The 15,124-nt window shown below is 50.6% G+C and overlaps 1 protein-coding gene and 1 long non-coding RNA gene across 2 annotated transcripts in view; one reads left to right on the top strand and one right to left on the bottom strand.

Moving 5' to 3' along the window:
* Positions 1-4,143: 4,143 nt before the first annotated feature.
* LOC111824311 lies at positions 4,144-9,475 on the bottom strand. Its single transcript, XR_002827385.1, has 3 exons — positions 8,964-9,475; positions 6,194-6,850; positions 4,144-4,544 (listed from the first exon to the last, which is right to left on the bottom strand). It is a non-coding gene; the product is annotated as an uncharacterized LOC111824311 (long non-coding RNA).
* Positions 9,476-14,853: 5,378 nt separating this feature from the next.
* The window catches only part of LOC102443283 (cytoplasmic FMR1-interacting protein 1), a 28,868-nt gene continuing 28,597 nt past the window's right edge, over positions 14,854-15,124 (top strand). Inside the window, 1 exon segment of the mRNA XM_006107375.3 lies at positions 14,854-14,989. The gene's annotated coding sequence lies outside the window, so the exon portion shown is untranslated.

Here is a 15,124-nt window from a genome sequence, read left to right as displayed (position 1 = left end):
TCCCAAAAATGACCACGAGAGGGCAGCACACGATCGCTTCGACGCAACGAGGCTCTCACAGGCAGCATCCTTTCCTCTTGGCTGCTCCGACCTGCTCTCTTGCCGCTCCAAAGAAAAGAAAACTGGCTCCTTTACAAATCGCCGCCTTCTCAGGCGCCAGGCCACAACCAACCACAAACGCAAATCTTACCCTTTGCCTCCCTTCCTGGAATGCAATGGGCCCCAGGCGACAACATGGAAAGCCTTTTGGCTTTTCAAAAACACTTCTCGGGACCTTCTTTCCACAAAATACAACATTAAAGCAATGACCCCCTTGGCTTGGCTTCATCCACAAACAAGGATAGTTTCTTCGGGGATCTTTCACAAATCGTGCAACACAGGCATAAACCACACAAAACACACATACAAACATCCACCGCAGGGAGACACCTCCACAATGACTTGCCTCCTGCTCCACACACACTGCAAGGGGACCATGCGCTTCAGGACACTCACAAAGAACTGCTCAGCTCCACAAGCCTGCTCTTCAGCCTGCACCACGTGCTGGCTCCTCAAAACTCTGCCCACACCAAAGGCTCACCAATGGCCACCGCACCTCTACCATTGGCAAACATTCACGCTGCTTGCCACCTTTCCGTCACCTACTGTGTCCGGGACCCAAAAACACTTCTGGGACAAGGCATGTCCATGAAAATCATCCAAGGGACACATCTTCCTCATCAGACACAATCCGTATCATTCAATAAAACTAGGCTGTTCCGTTACAAAAACAGACAAAAACCAAGCAACGCTTACACAAATGGAATGACATTCATGACACGCGGGCCCACAGGAAAATGTCTCTCAAATTCGGACTCACATCGCACACAAACTTGCCCGTATTGACGCTATCTGACCCTCTTTCTCTCCCCAATAGGGGATTTTTCCAGGGCCCTTAGAAAGGTCTTCAAGGGCCCTAGGTACTGGCACTTGGAGACCTCCACCCAACACTTAGCCTCACACCAGCACTCATCACTTCATCTGCACAACGTTGAATGACCTACCTCTCTCAAATGGGAGGACTCTTCTTTTCCTTATTATTGAACCCAGCAAGCATGGACACAAGCCACACATACCAGGCTTCACATTTAAAACACCACTTTCTAGACAACATGGATACTTCAGGGGGGCTCCACATGCTCCTCTTAGAAAGCCTTCACACCTAAACAGGACGCCTTCCTTCAGGATCACATGCCCCTCCTAAAACCACCTATCGCCACGCACATACCTTAGGAACACGTGGGGGACAATGACAGCTTCCTTCCTAACTTCAACAACACTTGCACACCAACATGCAAACTCAAAAACCACGGCCCCTCCACATTCACACCCACCTTGGCAACACTCCAGACAACTTTCACATCCACAAGCTCCTTCGGCAAAATTGACAAAATCACAAGCTTCAAATACACACACATGTGTCCACCCTGTCCTCTGCACTGAATTCACACCATGGGCAGGATGCACCAAAAACCCACAAACACCAAAATCGGACCTAGCATCACAGCCCAAAGACGACTCACGGGGACATAGGGGGACACCTCAAACACATCATTTCTACCACAGCCTTCACTCAACCTGCCCAATGCCACACACAAAACGGCTCAGGACACAACACACAGGACACACGCACATGGCTGCCGCCTAACAAACAAAACTCACACCAACAAACGGGACCCAAGCCTCAGCCGCCACACCTAGGACCCCAACACTCCTCCAGGACACTCTGGCACCTCCCACATCACACCTGGGGGGGGGACACTCCTCACATCCTGCAAACACACACAACCTCACTCTCAGCCTCCCACACAGCCAGCGCTACAAACATGGAGCCGTCAGGGCCATGGACCTGGCTTGCACCCACATACCCAGGAAGGGCTGCAAAGGAAGCAGCTCAAGGATGTTTCTCTCTCATCCATGTTGATGACTCTCTACCCCACTCCCTTCCTCTAGGTGAAAAATCAACACAATATGCTTTTTGAAAAAATTGGAAACTTCCAACCTCTCTCCACCCTCTTCTTCAAAGGCTGCAACACGGAAAAGGACAAACACGGATGTCTACATCAATACATACAGGAAATCTCAGTGTTTTCCAGATCTCAATGACCAACAATTCACAACATGAAAAACACAACATCAAAACCAGACAAAAAACACACTCTGATGACCAAAAACCAAGCATGGAGGTACAACAGGAAGACGAGGGCATGAGCACACCTGCCACCTAAGGCCATGGCACCCTCACCAAAAAACACAAACACATGGCAACCATGCTCTCCAGGGCAGCCATCATGCCAGCCTTGCATGCATAAAACTTCAGCCTCTGGGTCTGCACCACTGCCCTCCCAACACTCACAACAGATTCCTCTCACACTGCTGCACTCACATGGCCTGCAACCTGACAATACATCTTCCTTGCTATCTGTTTCAAGGCACAGTGCTGACGACCTCTCACGGGCTGAAGCTCGACCATTGACAAACACCCACCCGCTATGGCTTCTCTTCACTTTTACAAGGGTCCATTTCAAAATGTTCCCACACACCTGGACTACAAATGCACATCTTCTCCTGCGCCTCTTGCCACCCCTTGCTACACGCCTTTGCCCATCCTAAAGGAAACTTTTAGATGCACAAACCCGTGCTGATTCATTCACCAACTTCCTCAAGCCAGCACACTTCCAAAGCCAAACTCAGTAACTGGGTGTCAAATAAACTCAGGAAACACAACACATCTTTCACCATCACAACATCGGGGCATACTACCTCTTCTTCTTTTCACTATGTTTGGGACATGGATGCTACAAAAAATGGCTACAATCACTACATTGGGTCTTTCCGTCTCTAAAACAATCATTCCGAATGGGCATACACCCCTTGGAATGGAAACATGGACAACAGCAGGACACGATGACGAAACTGCCTCATCAGGAACATCCACAAGAGCCCTTGTGTCTCTGTCTGTCCATGCTGCTGCCTGACAGAACTCCACGTGCAAACACCTGGGCCTGCTGCAAAACCAGGGGGAGCCAACTCCAAATGGACAACCAAGCTTTGCAGACCTCATGCTCTCTCATACACGTCCCTCTCACCCAGGATCTCATGCCACTCACTGGCCACTGACACAACAACAGCACCTTTGCAGGCTGGGCAACAAACGGGGGATCCACTCACCTGCTCTGAAACACAAACATCTCCTCCTTGCCACAATGTCCCCTCAAAAACATCATCACCCTGTCCAATCTCTTGGGGACTTCAGCATTCCCCACAACTCTCTTACACCTGATGCCAGCACTCACAAATCTTCGGAGCAGCTGCTTCTGGGGACAGTTTCTTTGCACAAGGCAAAGGAAATGGCAGCAAGTGTCATGTGGAACACTCCTATGCACAGAGTCCTGGAAAAAACGATGCCATTGCCATGTCAACAATGGGAGCCTCTTTCCCTACCGTGATTGAGGACTTGGCGGGGGGGGGGGGGATCTGAACATCTCAGAACCAACCATTCAGCCACAGCTGCACACTCGTCTTTTCCCACATCAACCCAATCATGACACAGAACCTCGGGAACAGGGGAAATCGGCCCCTTGGAATACTCTTTTCTGCGGGTCTCAGCTGACTCAGGAAGAGTCATGACATCCTGTGCAAGAGGGATGTGTATCAGAGACCATCAGCTATGCAGATCTTCGTCCTTCCTTTGGACTCGGCTCCCCCTGGTCTGGAAGCAGGTCCAAGTGTTGGCACCTGGATTTATCTCAGCAGCAGCCCAGACAGACAGAAAAACAGACAGACGGACAGAGACACAAGGGCTCTTGTCCAAGTTCCTGATCACAAAGTTTGCTAATAGACTAATGCTCTTGTCCATATTTCAATTCGAAGGAGCGTATGCCCATTCGGAATGACTGTTTTAGAGACAGAAAGACCCAATGTTGTGATTGGTCCCATTTTTTCTAGCATCCATGTCCCAAACACAGTGAAAACAACAAAACCTAAGATGCCCCCATGTTCTGATCGTGAAAGATGTGTTGTGTTTCCTCACTGTATTTCACGCACCGTGCAGGTGGTCTAAAACGGTGAATGGTGACGCAGAGATGAGATCGGCAAGCAGCATTCACTTTTAGAGAAGCAGAGGGCTACTGCTCGCTCTTGCAAGTAGCAAAACCTCCAAAATTCTCATGGCTTTTATTGGGGAGTTCAGCAAGTGACAATGATGAACAGGCATGCCTAGGACATCATCTGAGCTAAGTTATACATTAAAACAGGGGTCCTCAAACGACGGCCCACGGGCCACATGCAGCCAGACGAAAACATTTATCCGGCCCGATGGGTGTTTTTGCCGCCGCTGCCTGTTGCTTAGCAGCCGACTCTCGTCCAGGGCCCACAGTGCACATGTGTGGAATGGGCGCCGCAATCTCCGACTCCCCTCCTTCTCTCTGTCTCTCCACTCCTCCTCTCAGTCTCCGGTGTGATCGGATGAGTCACAAGCTTGTCTGTGGAGAGCCTGCTGCAGCCTGAGGACCGAGGTAAGAACAAGTTAGGATTTTTTTTTTTAAGTTAGGAGGCATATATTTTTTTTTTATTTTGCGATTACTAGGGCCTTTTTTTGAAGTTGGATAGTTGGTTGGGGGTGGTTTCTAGGTAGGGTGCATCACAGTGATAACGCAAATTGTCAGTGCTCAGAGGTAATGCAAATACTCAGTGCTCAGTGGTAATGATAATTGCAAATGGTCAGTGCTCAGTGTTATCGCATGGGGGCCCTAAACTGGTAATCTGCCTAGGGCCCTATGGGAACTTAATCCGGCTCTGCGGACAGCCGAGGAGTAGGAACCCCAATTTAATTGACGGTAACTGCATTTATATTTTGATTGCTATTCAGTTGTGTATGATGTTGTATGTTGTGTGCTGTGTAAGCCCTGGTTCACACTGTTGCGATCTCTGAGAAGTGCGAGTTCAGCCATAGGCTTCTATGCCTGAACTTGCATTAGATTCGGAAGAAAAAAGGCATACGTGCCTGCTTTTTTCCTGCAGCGGAATCTGATCTCATGGGTCTTCTCAACCATGGGATCAGATACCTGTGCGAGTTCACAGATCACAGTTCGGTTCTCACAGGGTAGTGTGAACTGGAAAGGTGGTGGAGGAACCGGCTCTGTCATCGTGCCGGTTCCCACACCACACCCGTGTGAGCCTGAGGTAAAAGCGGAGTTCCACCAATATGGGCACTGGTGACACTGAAATGATGTGGACTTGGAAAGCTGCATGGATGCACACTGATCAGACTGCATTAATGGGCAGTGCAGTCTGTATGTCTCTGTGTGGGCAGTTACTGTTGTATACTGTTTTTGCAGTGCTGTATATATATATTGGTATTTTACTAAAAGCAATTTGGAATCCCTAGGAAACAATGATGTCAAGAAAGAGAGAAATTGACTTGGAGTGTAGGATATTCAAAAAACAGTGGACTTAGGATTACTTTTTCATGCAGTACAAGGAAAGAGCTGCTGTATGTTTGATATGCCAGAATAGAGTGTCTGTGTTCAAAGAATACAATTTGCGTCGACACTATCTAACTCAACATAAAGATAAATGATTGTTTGGTCGCAGAAGTGAGAAAAGATAAAATATTACAATTTATATTCCCATTGAAATACTGGTAAGTTCGTTGATTTAACTTTACTTGTTCTTCATTTTAAATATTGTATTTGTTCACGTTATGCTTTTTTACTTCAAAATAAGATATGTGCAGTGTGCATAAGACTTTGTTCATAGTTTTTCTTAAAGCTATACTACGGACCTCCAACGGTATGAGGGGCAGTGAACTGGCCCCCTGTTTAAAACCTTTGAGGACCCCTGCCTAACAACAATCATGCTGAAGCTACACAACCTGGACTTATGACATACAATAGGAAAACCGCCTTCCGCTTTGGCCTTAGACCTTCACAGTGGAACAATACAATAGGAACCATACAATACAAATAACAAACTAGCCCTGATCATGGAACACACACACTAACCTATACAATAGAATGTAAAAACATAGACAATACATAAGATTTAAATCAGCAGACCTAAATACAAAGGAGATTTTCACCAAAGGTCAGATAAGAAACTGTAAACGCAAAACAAGAAACTTTAACAGCTCAAAGGAGGACCCAAAACATACCGTGATGGAACGATGGACGCATGCTTATAGACTCAAAGACTATAAACACACTTGTAACCGCGCAATAAACGCAGAACCTGATGATGCTGATCAGCTCAACGCTGTCTCCGTGCCCTTCATTCTTCACCTCTCCTGGCCACTGCGGCTTCCGTGGTGTGTCTGGCCCTCAGTCTGTGTGTCCCTAGGTTTGTGTGTCCCTCGGTCACCTACACCAGCTCAGTCTGCTCCCATCTTCTCAGTGGGGGGGGACTCTGGGAGCAGTGACACCACGCAGTAGACGGGAACACCTGCAGGACCCTCTATCCATTTCCCGCCTCCTTCACACCTCACTTGCCCCTGCTCCTCCCGGCCTCGCCCCCGAGAACCTCTCCCCTGACATGGTGGCCGGGGAGACTCTTCAAGGACCCTGATAAAGTGGCCTCGTCCTGTTGTGTCAGGAACCTGGCAGCTGAGGGACACTCGAACATTTCATTTTTATCTTATACACACATCACATGGAAAAACATCAGCAGAGTTGAATGCTCTGCTCATCATGGTGCCTTTCTTGGTGCATATGGTGCTTTTTCACACCCTCCAACTCTTTTCCTTGTTTGTACTTTTTTCGTCTGTATGTTTTGCTTAATTCTTTACAGAGGAGATGTTTTCACCATTCATTTTCTTAGAGAGCGTGGAAGGGCGGGAGGAGAGAGAGAAAATAATAAAAAGCAAACATGAGTATACAACAGACACATGCATCTTTGGCTCCCACAGGAGCCCAGACCGGGGCAGGTGATGAAACATGCATCCCAGGTATGTGCTCTGGACCAGGAATCCTGACAGCGACCCTTCCCTGGCCATCCGAACGTCTAACCGCCGAGCAACACTGGCCAGGGCCTATTCCTTCCGCTTAGCACATGACAACACATATCACTCTTTCTTCTTGCACAAGGAACACAGCCAATCGATGATCATCACTCATTATTCATGCTTCTCTCTTCCTTTCGGAAATAGGACAAATAAATATTGCTCAAGAACACACTGTAGCCCTGACCGCTGTCGCTCAGTGGGTACAGCGACGGCCTGCAAACTAAAAGGTCCCTAGTTCGATTGCTAATCAGGGCACATGCCCTGCTTGTGGGCTCGATCCCTAGTGGGGGGAGGGGTACAGGAGGAAGCTGATCCATGATTCTCTCTCATAATTGATGTTTCCATTTCTCTCCCTCCCTCCATCCCTCCCTCCCTTCCTTCCTCCCTTCCTCTCCCTTCATCTCTGAAATCAATAAAAAATAGTTTTTAAAAATTCACTATATTTCCACAAAAAACTTTACATGGAATTTTTTTCTCGTGGTAATAACACATTCCCATGAGAACACTGCATCTGGAGGTACCATCAACAATCACAGCCTCCCTGCTACTGATGGCATCAATACTAGCAGCCTACAGGGGAGGGACTGCCTCAGGAATGCCCACCTCGAATCTACTCATTGCATCCATCATTGCAGCCTCCAGGGGACTGGCTGCCTCAGTCAACGAGGCCTCTCCAGGGGCCGCTGAGTCGAGCGGGAATAATGCCTTCTCCCGATACCCCTGCACCTCGCTGCACACAATGGCTGCCTCCATAATGGGGTCATCCAAGGGACTGCCTGCCGCAATCACAACGGCCTCCGGCTGACTGGCTGCTTCAGGAAAGGTAAACTGTCCGATACTGGCTGCCTTGTTAATGGCGGCCTCCCCAGGACTGACTGCTTCAATCATAGCAGCCTCTAGGTTACACACTGACACAGTGAACGCACAGCTTCCCCGTGTCACTGCAGCAGCCAAGGCCTCCCTTTCCAGGGCTGGGACCGGAAAGGGTGCAAAATCCAGACCCGTGACTTCAGTCCATCCAGGGAAAAAATAATGGCACCCTGGACAGCATCCATCATTTTCTACGATTTTCTGTGGTCTTTGTTGGTTGCTTTCTTTGTATTTTCGTAAAAATATTTTTATTGATTTTTTGACAGACAGGAAGGGAGAGGGATAGAGAGAGAACCATCCATCAGCTGCTTCCTGCACACCCTCTACTGGGGATGTGACCTCAACCAAGGTATATGCCCTTCACTGGAATCATCCGCAGGCTGATGCTCTAACCACTCAGTCAAAACAGTCAGGGCTGTTTGTGTTTTTTGGGGATACAAGTCTTCATCAAATTCAAAGAACATTAGCTAACATTTCAGCACCACGGACAGAGATGGAGGTGGTATTCTTTACAGGGCCACAAGAGGGCACCAGAGGATACTTTTCGCAAAGGAATTGGCTGACAGATTCTTTAAAGGTTTCGGTCATAAGTATATAAGTGCATAGATGTAATACTTAACCTGAACAACTGGGAAACAGTCCCCTAGAAACTGCTCACCAGGAACATAGTAACCAATAACCATTGGCCTAATAAATACTATCAAGCAACCTGGTAGCGAATAACTAGAAAATTAGTACCTAGTAACCTAATAACTGGCAACTGGGAAACTTTGGAACCTAGTGACCTGGAAACCATTACCTGCTAATTATTGACCTAAAACTAGTAAGTAGTCATCCTTAACCTAGTGGACTGGTTACCAGTACACCGGTAACTAGGAACCAGTAACCTCGTAACTAGCCACCAGTGACCTCAGTAAAGGCGACCGGTCCATCCTCGCTGCATCATTCTTGGAGGACAGGCAGTACAAGCGGCCTAGAGGGTAATAAATGCTTCCACAACGGCAAACCCCCCCAAAGTCCCCTGCACTCCAGAGACATTATGACCACGCTGTACCAACTTCCTGCGGACTCCAGGGTACACAGACGGCGGCATAAACCATACTCGCTGCTTCAGTATACGCCGGTGCAGCCTGCGGGCTGCCTCAGTAAGCGCCACCTGCCCCGTACGGGCCGCCTCGGTTCCGGAAGCAATGCCGTACGGACGGACTCAGTCATGGCGGACTTTAATGCATGCTGCACCTACGTAGCCGCGCACTCTCGCGACGTCGCCCGGTCTCGCGGTACTTGACACCCAAGCTGTACGGACTTCCGGCCTCAGCAATGGCGGCTTCCGGCCCGGCCTGCCTCACTCATGGCGGCCGCCACCGGACGGAAGGCCGCACTCATAGCGGACTCCAAGGTACACGGACGGCGGCCTAAACCATATTCCCTGCTTCAGTATATGCCACTGCAGCCCGCGGGCTGCCTCAGTAAGCACTACCTGCCCCGTATGGGCCGCCTCGGTTCCGGAAGCAATGCCGTACGGACGGACTCAGTCATGGCGGACTCCTACGTATGCTGCACCTACGTAACGGCGTACTCTCGCGAAGTCGCCCGGTCTCGCGGTACTTGACACCCAAGCTGTACGGACTTCCGGCCTCAGCAATGGCGGCTTCCGGCCCGGCCTTCCTCACTCATGGCGGCCGCCACCGGACGGAAGGCCGCACTCATAGCGGACTCCAGGGTACACGGACGGCGGCATAAACCATACTCGCTGCTTCAGTATACGCCGGTGCAGCCTGCGGGCTGCCTCAGTAAGCACTACCTGCCCCGTACGGGCCGCCTCGGTTCCGGAAGCAATGCCGTACGGACGGACTCACTCAGTCATGGCGGACTCCTACGTATGCTGCACCTACGTAACGGCGTACTCTCGCGAAGTCGCCCGGTCTCGCGGTACTTGACACCCAAGCTGTACGGACTTCCGGCCTCAGCAATGGCGGCTTCCGGCCCGGCCTGCCTCACTCATGGCGGCCGCCACCCGGACGGAAGGCCGCACTCATAGCGGACTCCAGGGGACACGGACGGCGGCAAAAACCATACTCGCTGCTTCAGTATACGCCGGTGCAGCCCGCGGGCTGCCTCAGTAAGCGCCACCTGCCCCGTACGGGCCGCCTCGGTTCCAGAAGCATTGCTGTACGGACGGACTCAGTCATGGCGGACTTCTAATGTATGCTGCACCTACGTAGCCGCCGCACTCTCGCGACGTCGGCCGGGTCTCGCGGTACTTGACACCCTAGGCTGTACGGACTTCCGGCCTCAGCAATGGCGGCTTCGGCCCAGCCTGCCTCACTCATGGCGGCCGCCACGGACGGAAGGCCGCACTCATAGCGGACTCCAAGGTACACGGACGGCGGCATAAACCATATTCCCTGCTTCAGTATATGCCCTGCAGCCCGCGGGCTGCCTCAGTAAGCACTACCTGCCCCGTACGGGCCGCCTCGGTTCCGGAAGCAATGCCGTACGGACGGACTCAGTCATGGCGGACTTCTACGTATGCTGCACCTACGTAACGGCGTACTCTCGCGAAGTCGCCCGGTCTCGCGGTACTTGACACCCAAGCTGTACGGACTTCCGGCCTCAGCAATGGCGGCTTCCGGCCCGGCCTGCCTCACTCATGGCGGCCGCCACTGGACGGAAGGCCGCACTCATAGCGGACTCCAGGGGACACGGACGGCGGCAAAAACCATACTCGCTGCTTCAGTATACGCCGGTGCAGCCCGCGGGCTGCCTCAGTAAGCGCCACCTGCCCCGTATGGGCCGCCTCGGTTCCGGAAGCAATGCCGTACGGACGGACTCAGTCATGGCGGACTCCAACGTATGCTGCACCTACGCAGCCACGCACTCTCGCGACGTCGCCTGCTCTCGCGGTACTTGACACCCAAGCTGTACGGACTTCCGGCCTCAGCAATGGCGGCTTCCGGCCCAGCCTTCCTCACTCATGGCGGCCGCCACCGGACGGAAGGCCGCACTCATAGCGGACTCCAGGGTACACGGACGGCGGCATAAACCATACTCGCTGCTTCGGTATACGCCGCTGCAGCCCGCGGGCTGCCTCAGTAAGCGCCACCTGCCCCGTACGGGCCGCCTCGGTTCCGGAAGCAATGCCGTACGGACGGACTCAGTCATGGCGGACTCCAGCCTTCAGAGCACTGCAATAATAGCTGACTTCGGGTTACAGGACGGTGGTTCCAAGGTACTGACCACCGCAGTGATGGCAGCCTCTAGGTTTCGGACTGACATGGTAAACGCACAGGTTCCCCATGTCAATGCAGCAGCCAACGCCTTCCTTTCTAGGCTGTGGCGGAAAGAGGTGCAAAATCTAGACCCGTGACTTCAGAGACGACGTGATTGCCGCCCTGGACAGCCTTGATATTTTGTGGGGGGCGGGGTTGTTCTTGTTTTTGTTTGTTTTTTCTCGGTAGAATTTTTTGTCTTGTTCAAACGGCACTAGCTGGGATTTCAGCACCACGGACAGAAGCACAAAGTGTTATTCCTTGAATGTCCACAAGATGGTAGCAGAGGATCGTTTTTGCATAGGAATTGGCTGACAGTCTTGTGGTTTGTGTAATAAGTACATAGATGCAGAGACGTGTACAGTATGATCGGTAACTTACTTGAAGGATAAATAAAACCAACCGTTTGTCCTATAAAACCAGAGTATATCTCTTCTCTAAACTATTCTAGAATCTTTTATTCAGAAAAACATGTGTTCACAAGTAATTTACTAGGAAAAGAAAATACTCTATTGAGGAGGAATGTGACAAGGTGTATGTGGAGAGAGAGGATGACGACGACAGTGTGTGGGATGGGTTTGAGCAGAGGAGTAATTCTCCGTGAATCTCTTGTGCAGGAAAACACAACAGGCATGGAAGAACTTTCTACAAGGCAAGCTCTGCCAGAACAAGGCCGGCCCCACACGCTGTGTACTGTCACTGCACACTGTGTGGGACCTGTGCCCTCTTTATTTGAAGAAAGGCATGTGTGTGTGATTGTCTACACTCCATGCAGACTTCCATCATCAGTGGAAAATACGGATTTCAAGTTACTTAATTGCAAGACCAGACTCAATGGTACACATTGAGTCAGCTGGAGCCCTTGGTCAGTTTAATCTCTTAGAGGCTCTTTTGTTACCATCTTTAAAAAAAAAATTCTTCCAATGCAGCAGTATAGAAGTCTTTTCAGTCTGAAAGCGGGTAGTGTATGCTGTTGTTCCATGAATGGCCACACGATGGCAGCAGAGTATCGTTTTGCTCAATAATGGGTTGACAGCTTCCTTTGAGGTCTAATGTAGTGAGTATATCGTCCCATGGACCTATACAGTATAATCAGTAACTTACTTGAAGCAAAATAAAAGCGTTTATCCTATAACATAATTGCATAAGTCTGCTCTATGTTTACATTCTAATAAGTCACAAAATAAGAGATGCTTGTTCTTAGCACATTTCTACAGGATTATCTTATCTTTCAGACAGGCATAGGTATCAAGCAGAACTCTTTGAGTTGCAAGAACACGTTCCAAAAGCACTGTCATTTTGCCCTTACTGGTTTGGCTCAGTGGATAGAGCATCAATCCTATGGACTGAAAGGTCCCTGGTTTGATTCCGGTCACAGACACATGCCTGGGTTGCAGGTTAGGTCACCAGTAGGTGCCTGCAAAAGGCAGCCTATGGATGATTCTCTCTCATCATTGATGTTTCTATATCTCTCTCCCTCTCCCTTCCTCTCTGAAATAATAAAAAAATATATTTACTCTCTCTCCATATATATATATATATATATATATATATATATATATTTATATATATATACTGTTTCAACACCAAAGTATTAACTGGAATTTTTTGTTCGGAAAAAAATATGTTTACAACTAATTTACTATCAGAAAAAAGTACTCAGTAATAATAACCTAATTTCACAGAAGTAACTTTAAAAAATAGGACGCAATATTGGAATTTACTAAGATACTGGAAGGGGCGACTCATTTAGATGCTGCTGAAATTCAATCAAACAGCCACCACGGACCTCAGCATTGAAGTGTCCGCGATGGTGTAGGCATCTGAGTTGCTAACCATGTTCATGGTGACTGACTCCTGAACCGTCTGCTCCACCACAGTCAGAGTCCTGCAGATATTCACTCTGACCTCCCTAATTCGCTCTTTTCGATCTCTCTGTGTCTCGCGGTACTAACACGTAGTCATGATACCCATGCGTCTCGTGGTACCCTCAATAATGACAGCCTCTCCAGTACTGATTGTCTCCATAATGGCTGGCTGCCTCAATAACGTCCGCCTACAGGATACTGATTGTGTCAATCATGACGGTGGCAGGGCTCTGCCACTGCGCCTGCGTGGGAAACCAGCGTCGCTCTCAAAAACAGTAACCCCACCCGCGTTGCTAAGCAATAATGAGACAGCAAATGCTAGGGGAGCTGGCGTGCCCTCTAGTGGTGGGAAGGCGCAGGCGCAGGCACAGGCTGGGGCCAGGACTCCTGTGCAGGCTGGGAGCTGTGGATGGACGGAGGGAAGGAAAGATGGACAGAAGAAAGGAAGGAGAAAAAAAGAAAGGAAGAAGGAAGGAAGAGTGAACAGATAAATAGCTGGGGCTCCCAAGAGTGAAGGAAACTTGGGCTGGGCAGGCTGACAAAGCAAGATCAGATGCTCAGCGACAGTAACCCTCCTGAGACTGTCCCAAAGGGGGACTGGCTTTTTTTTTTTTTAATTGTTGTAGAGAGGAAGGGAGAGAGGGAGAGAGCTCTTCTAAGTTTTGATATGTCGTATTTTCATTTTCACTTGTTTCAAGGTACTTTATAATTTCCTTTTTTTTCTTTGACTCATTGGTTGTTTAAGAGTGTGATTTTTAGTTCCACATATTTGTGAATTTTCCCTCACAATCAAACCCTCACTTTTAGGGTCAAATGACTTATAATCAAATATGGAAAATGTTAGGTCTGATCAAATAATTGAATCGATACCCACTCTCCTGGGAACTGAACTTTGGGACACTTCACAATGGACATTCCACTTGCTTAGACCATTCTCTCTCCCCTCTGGAGTTTCCCAGAATCCGGACCTGCCCAGAGAATGATCCGCCCAGAAAAAGCCTGCCTGGAGTCCTTTAAAAACCTGCGGCTCCCCATCTTTGGGTGCAGGAGCCATGTGGGCCTCCTGCGTTCCTCCTTTGCGACCTTAACACAAATAGAGTACGTGAACTTGAAACAAATTTAGAATCTGATCATTCGAACATGCCTGCCGTATCCGAGTGTGGTTCTAATGCTTGCTCTGTCCCTTCAAACTGTTTTTTGCCTTTTGGTGTGGCTTGTAATATTTACAGAAAGCTATTTCATGTCCTGGGTGAAAGAATTCGTGGTAACTGTTCTGCATCGATGAGGCGGTAAGGTGGGGGGAGGGGGAGCACTTCTTAGTCCATGAACTTTGGATTCGACGCCCTCACTCCACTCAGCCTTTCACTCGATGTGTAGCTTCATGGGCATCCGAGAGGTTTCTGTGTCCAGTTCAGAGTCAGGCTTTCCTCTCTCAGCCATTCCCACAAGCCTGGCCACGCGCGTCCCGGCTCAGAAGGCGGTGGTTGGAGCTGGGTGATCACGGCAGGGACCCGTGTGGGTCTCTGGCGGCGGGGACTGGTCGATCCGAGGGCCCGCCGCCGACCGCCTGTGGCCGTGGCACGCAGGTGTGCGCTCTCTCGGGGTCCTCCAAAGTCCCTTCCGCAGCTCATCACACGCACCTCCCGACCCCGTAGAGGCTCGGGTCAGGGGGCGGCCCCCTAAACCTGCACCCTTCCCGGGGGCACTTTCGCCAATGGGAGCGGAGCGCGTTCCCTTCCAGCCCTGGCGCAGGGCGCGGCGCTGGGCGGGAGGGAGGAGCGCCAGGAGGAAGGGGCCGAGCCGGGAGAGCCCCCGCCCCGGGAGGATGAGGCGGAGGCGGGTGTTTCCTGGCGCATTCCCGGCCCGCCCGAGTGACTCACTCCGGCTGGAAACTCCCAGGCCCGCCCGGGACCCCCCAGCCGCCGCCGCTGCGGACCCAGGTTAGCGCCGATGCCGCCCCGCCTCGCGGCCCTGCGGGTTCCAGGCCGCCCTGGGAACTGGGACAGGCGCCCCGCCGGCGGCCGAGGACTTGGCCTCCGGCGACGCGGCCTCGCCCGCCGCACGGCCTCGGGACC

Source organism: Myotis lucifugus, unplaced genomic scaffold, assembly GCF_000147115.1.
Source record: "Myotis lucifugus unplaced genomic scaffold, Myoluc2.0 scaffold_1152, whole genome shotgun sequence".
Taxonomy (NCBI): domain Eukaryota; kingdom Metazoa; phylum Chordata; class Mammalia; order Chiroptera; family Vespertilionidae; genus Myotis; species Myotis lucifugus.
Note: the sequence above shows the minus strand (reverse complement) of the source record. Positions and strands in the feature narration are given on the sequence as shown.